Source organism: Fukomys damarensis, unplaced genomic scaffold, assembly GCF_012274545.1.
Source record: "Fukomys damarensis isolate Sample0158 unplaced genomic scaffold, DMR_v1.0_HiC HiC_scaffold_2, whole genome shotgun sequence".
NCBI classification, from domain to species: Eukaryota; Metazoa; Chordata; class Mammalia; order Rodentia; family Bathyergidae; genus Fukomys; species Fukomys damarensis.
This window is the reverse complement of record NW_022900914.1, coordinates 639153-645550: the sequence shown is the minus strand read 5'-3', so window position 1 is coordinate 645550 and position 6398 is coordinate 639153. Positions and strand designations below refer to the sequence as shown.

General features: G+C 37.7%; 1 protein-coding gene across 3 annotated transcripts in view; it reads right to left on the bottom strand.

The window, feature by feature from the left end:
* The window catches only part of Kcns3 (potassium voltage-gated channel modifier subfamily S member 3), a 42309-nt gene that overhangs the window by 24674 nt on the left and 11237 nt on the right, over positions 1 to 6398 (bottom strand). The window contains exon 1 of one of the 3 annotated variants that reach the window (XM_010607443.2): positions 5903 to 6194. The exons of the other annotated variants lie outside the window; for them this stretch is intronic. The gene's annotated coding sequence lies outside the window, so the exon portion shown is untranslated. Of the gene's footprint in view, positions 1 to 5902; positions 6195 to 6398 lie in introns of those variants that run through there. 3 annotated transcript variants of the gene reach the window in all.

The following is a 6398-nucleotide window of genomic DNA, read 5'->3' as shown; positions in this document are numbered from 1 at the left end:
TAATAGCTTTGTAAAGATAGTAAGGTAATTCTACAACCTCTGGATTCACTTCAAACCTGCTCTAATTCTTTCACTTATCTAATCCTCTTGTTCTAAGTCGAACCCCCCATCCTAAATGGTAAAGATGCCATATTGAAAAGAATATTCACTGCAAACATACTATGAGCTGCTTCTTAAAATTCATCTAATTCACATGAGTTAAAGGTGATACATTAATGACTACCACAAGTGGTCAGTTGGCAAGCTGTGCCTGATCCTATTGGGCTGCTGAATGTATCAATTGGGACAAAGAGTGGTGATTGATTTAAAGAGTTGTTTTCTCTGATATTATGAAAACGAGAATGTCTATGAGTCATTAGAAACTCAAAAGCTAAAACGCAACTATATTAGGAAGATTTAAGTAATACCCAGAAATTAAAGAAGGACAACCCAACAATAAAAATAAAAATGAGAAAACACTTAAGCAAGACACAAAAACAAATATCCAGTTCACCAATAGCAAATAGTAGGACAAATGAGGATGAAAAGTCTGATAGTGAACCAACAGGACTCCCTGGACCCATAGCACAGGAGGTAACAAAATTGATCAATCAGGCTCTAGAAAAATTCAAATCAGAAATAATTTCCCAGCTAGCCAGAGAGATGATGAGCAAAATAGAAGTCATGATTCGAGACTCTAGAGCAGAAACTGAGAAAAAAATAGATGAGCTCAAGACTGTGATAGAAGCCATGAAGACTCAACATAAGAAAGACATGGAAACAATGAATGCCCAACAGAGGAAAGAAATGGAATCCATAAAACAGATTCAAACAGATATCCAGGAGATTAAAAACTCTATTGAAAGTGTACGAAACAGAATAAAAGATTGCGAAGATAGAATTTCAGATATAGAAGATAGGATAGCAGTCAGTGACCGTGAAAAAAGAGGTCTATTAAAAACAGTAAGGGATCATGAGAAATCAATCCAACAACTCCTAGACGATACAAAGAAAAATAACATAAGACTGATAGGAATTCATGAAAAAACAGGAGAAAACACAAATGATATAAAAAAGCTCTTCACAGAATTAATGACAGAAAACTTCCCAAACAGAAGGGAAGAATTAGACATACAGATAAGTGAGGCATATAGAACCCCAACTAGCCACGATCAAAAAAAATCTACACCTAGACATATAATAATCAAGATTCCAGAAATCCAACAGAAAAACAAAATACTACAAGCAGTAAGAGAAAAGAAACAAATCACATGCAAAGGGAAGCCCATTAGAATCACAGCAGACTTTTCAACACAAACCCTTAGGTCAAGGAGAGCCTGGAGTGAGGTATTCCAAGTCCTAAAAGAAAAGAATCTCCAACCTAGACTTTTGTATCCTGCAAAACTCTCTTTCAAAATAGATGGGGAAATAAAATACTTCCACGACAAAGAGCACCTGAGAAATTTCATGAACACCAAACCAGCACTGCAAGGAATTCTAAACAATATCCTAGAAAAGGACAACGAAATTCACAATAACATGAGGCCCAACAGACCAAATCAAATAGGCAAGGCAAGAAACTAAAAGGAGATGGGAGAAAAAGTAAAAAGAGTCAACAAATGGACAAAAACATGACAAGAATAAGTCAAAATATATCAGTTGTAACCATCAATGTTAATGGCCTCAATTCACCAATCAAGAGAAACAGATTGGCAGAATGGATTAAGAAGCAAAATCCAACAATATGTTGTATACAAGAAACACACCTAGTGCAAAAGGAAGTCCATAGACTGAAAGTGAAAGGATGGAAAACAATTCTCCATGCGTCAGGAGTCCAGAAAAAAGCAGGGGTAGCAATCTTATTCTCAGATAAAGTAAATTTCAAACCAAAACTCATTAAGAGAGACAAAGAAGGACACTACATCCTTGTAAAGGGAACAATTCAAGAGGAAGAGCTGACAATCATAAACATATATGCACCAAATATAAATGCCCCCAACTATATAAAACAAATATTAAGTAACATGAAAAACCAAATAAGCACTAATACAATTGTAGTGGGGGATTTAAATACCCCACTATCACAAATTGACAGATCTACTAGGCAGAAAATCAACAATGAAATAATAGAACTGAACCAAGCTTTGGAACACATGGACTTAATAGATGTTTATAGAGTATTCCACCCCCAAAAACCAGAATATACATTCTTTTCGGCTGCACATGGATCATTCTCCAAAATAGACCACATACTGGCTCACAAAACAGGTCTAAATAAATGCAAAAAAATTGAAGTCATCCCCTGTTTATTATCAGATCATAGTGCAATCAAACTAGACATCAATAGCACAAGAAACTATAGAAACTTCACAAGCACATGGAAACTGAACAACACTCTCCTAAACAATCAATGGATTACAGAGGAAATTAAAGAAGAAATTAGACAGTTTTTACAAATAAATGAGAATGCCAATACAACATACAGGAATCTTTGGGACACAATGAAAGCAGTTCTACGTGGAAAATTCATAACATTGAATGCCCACACTAGGAAAACAGAGCGGGCTCAAATAAACAACTTAACGATGAAACTTAGACTCCTAGAAAAACAAGAGCAAGAAAAACCCAAAGCTCGAACAAGAGAGGAAATTATAAAGATCCGAGCAGAAATCAATGCAATTGAAATTAAGAAAACGATACAAAAAATAAATGAAACAAAGAGCTGGTTTTTTGAAAGAATAAATAAAATTGACAAACCCTTAGCTAATCTTATCAAAAAAAGGAAAGAAAAGGCTCAGATCCATGCAATTAGGAATGAAAAAGGCGAAGTCACAACAGATCCGAAAGAAATCCAGAGGATCATGAACACCTACTTTGAGAACCTGTACTCTAATAAAATGGAAAACACAGAAGAAATGGACAGATTTCTAGATACTTATGAATTACCAAAGTTGAACGAAGAAGATAAAAACATTTTAAACACCCCAATCACAATCAGTGAAATTGAAAATGTAATTAAAAACTTACCAACAAAGAAAAGCCCAGGCCCTGATGGATTCACTGCTGAATTTTACAAGACATTTAGAGAAGAACTACTACCATTACTCTTCAAACTTTTCAATGAAATTGAAAGAGAAGCTATACTTCCAAATTCATTCCTGGAAGCAAGTATCACTCTGATTCCCAAACCAGAGAAAGATACAACCAAAAAGGAGAACTACAGACCAATCTCCTTAATGAATATAGATGCAAAAATCCTTAATAAGATACTAGCAAACAGAATACAGAGGATTATTAAGAAGATCATCCATCATGACCAAGTCGGATTTATTCCAGAGATGCAAGGGTGGTTCAACATACGAAAGTCAGTGAATGTAATACATTATATTAACAAAGTCAAGGACAAAAACCATATGATCCTCTCAATAGATGCAGAAAAAGCATTTGATAAAATTCAACACCCATTCATGATAAAAACCCTGCAAAAAATTGGAATAGATGGTCTATACCTCAATTTAATAAAGGCTATTTATGAAAAACCATCAGCCAACATCATATTGAATGGCCAAAAACTGAAAACCTTCATGTTAAAATCAGGAACAAGACAAGGATGCCCACTATCGCCACTTCTCTTCAATATAGTTCTGGAAACATTAGCCACAGCAATTAGACAAGAGAAAGAAATTAAAGCAATAAAGATAGGAAAGGAAGAAGTTAAACTATCATTATTTGCTGATGATATGATACTCTACATTGAAGATCCAAAAAACTCCACCAAAAAACTTCTAGACTTAATTGACAGATTCAGTAAAGTATCTGGATACAAGGTGAATACCCAAAAATCAATAGCCTTTCTATACACAAATAACAGACAGACAGAAAGAGAAATAAGGGAAAAAATTCCTTTTACAATAGCATCCAAAAAAATGAAGTATCTAGGAATCAATCTAACAAAAGAAACAAAAGATCTCTACACTGAAAACTACAGCACTCTGAAAAAAGAAATCGAAGAGGATATAAAAAAATGGAAAGATATCCCCTGCTCCTGGGTAGGAAGAATCAACATAGTGAAAATGGCCATACTACCGAAACTGCTATATACATTCAATGCAATGCCAATTGAAATTCCAACACTATATTTCACAGAACTAGAAAAAAGAATCCAAAAATTCATTTGGAACCACAAGAGACCTAGAATAGCAAAAGCCATTATAGGCAACAGTCACATGGCACCAGGTGTAACAATTCCCAATTTGAAACTATACTACAAAGCCACTGTGATAAAATCAGCATGGTACTGGCAAAGAAATAGGCCTGAGGATCAATGGAACAGACTGGAAGACACAAAAACAAATGCAGATGTACTCAGCTACCTCATCTTCGACAAAGGAGCTCACCATCCTCAGTGGAGGAAAGATAGCCTCTTTAATAAACTGGATATCAGTTTATTGTGTTGGAAAAACTGGATATCAACCTGCCACAGATTAAAATTAGACCCTTATCTTTCGCCATCCAAATGGATTAAAGATCTAAATATTAAAACAGAAACATTAAACTTGCTGGAAAGTAAGTTAGGCAGAACTCTGGAAGACATTGGTATAGGAAAAGACTTTATGAACAAATCCTCAGTAGCACGGGAACTAGCAGAAAGAATCAACAACTGGGATCTCATCTTACTAAAAAGCTTCTGTACTTCAAAAGAAACCATTAGCAGAACTAAGAGACAATCTACAATGTGGGAAAAAATTTTTACCAGCTGTACCTCAGACAAAGGACTATTATCAAGGATATATAAAGAACTCAAAACAATCAGTCCCCCCAAATATAAAGACCCGATCCAAAAATGGGCATCCGAAATGAACAGACATTTCTCATACAAAGAAGTGAAAGCAGCAAGAAAATATATGAAAAAATGTTCCACATCACTGGTCATTCGAGAGATGCAGATGAAAACAACACTGAGATTCCACCTCACCCCACAAAGAATGGCTGCTATCAAGAAATCACACAATAACAAATGTTGGCGGGGTTGTGGGGAGAAAGGAACCCTCCTCCATTGTTGGTGGGAGTGCAGACTAGTGCAACCACTATGGAAATCAATATGGAGATACCTCAAAGAGCTTGGACTGGAGGTTCCATTTGACCCAGCCATCCCTCTGTTGGGTATCTTTCCAAGAGAACTAAAAGAATCATATCACAGAGAAGTATGTGCACCCATGTTTATAGCGGCACAGTTTGTAATAGCTAAATCTTGGAAACAACCTATTTGCCCATCCGTTGGAAACTGGATAAAGAAGTTGTGGTTTTTCTATAAAATGGAATATTACTCAGCCATAAAGAGCGAGAGAATAGATTCATTCATAGGAAAATGGATACATATTGAAGATATACTCCTAAGTGAAATAAATAAGTCCCACATGTGTAAATACCAAATAGTTTCCCTGGTGTGAATATTCTGCAACAATGCATAAGATTCTAATAAGATTACTGACATTTAGAAATGGGAGGAAAGGAGCTAAAGGTGTAGGGAAGGTGTGATACGTAGGGGAAGAACAAAAAGGGAAAAGAAAAAAATGTGAGAGAATGAAAAGATGAAAATAAAGCGTTTGTAGATGGGGAGGGGAGGAGGGGGTGAAGGGAGGGCAGTGGTAAGGGGAAAAAAATGAGAATCAAGACTTGCCATGTAAAGGTACATGATCCCAACAATGAATGTAACTGTACTGTATCCTTAAATGTACCAATAAACTCAATAAAAAAAAATTAACAAATCTTGAATTGACTGACACTTGTCACATCTCTTGGCCACCACCTGCTCCCATTCTAAGTGAGATTTTGCTCATTTGGTTTTCTGAGACATTCTCACTCTGTACCTCAGGCTCACCATGAGGAAAAGAGGGATTTAGACTAAAACTAACAGAAGCACCTGACCCGGATGGCTGGAGTGACGCTGGCTGGTCAGAGCACACCCGGTTTGCTGGCAGAAGACCGGAGGCAAGGAGCGGTGTGGCTGTGAATCACGCGGCCAGGGCTCAGCTCCACCTTACGCGGACGACACCTGCATGGTCCGGTTGGGCCGCGCTGGCGCTAGCCGCTCTGAGACTGAGCCTGAGAGACGGCAGAGCAGTGCTAGGGCAGCACAGGAAAAGCGCCCTGACCCACTCTGTAACCTGAAGGTCTTGTCCTGACCAGAATGGGACTCCCGGTACCTCTTATGCTACGAGAGTCGAGGACAAATGAAGAAAGTGCCTCATATCTCACAATCCCCAAACAGAACGTCAAGTCCTTCCCGCGTCACAAAACAACACAACACAAACGCACAGCCTGGGACTCCGGCTGTAACAGCTCCTCCCTCCACCCGTTTTCCGCGGCACCCTGCCCGCCCAGTGCCCGCCTGGCGTGTGGCTGCTCCGGCAGCCCTG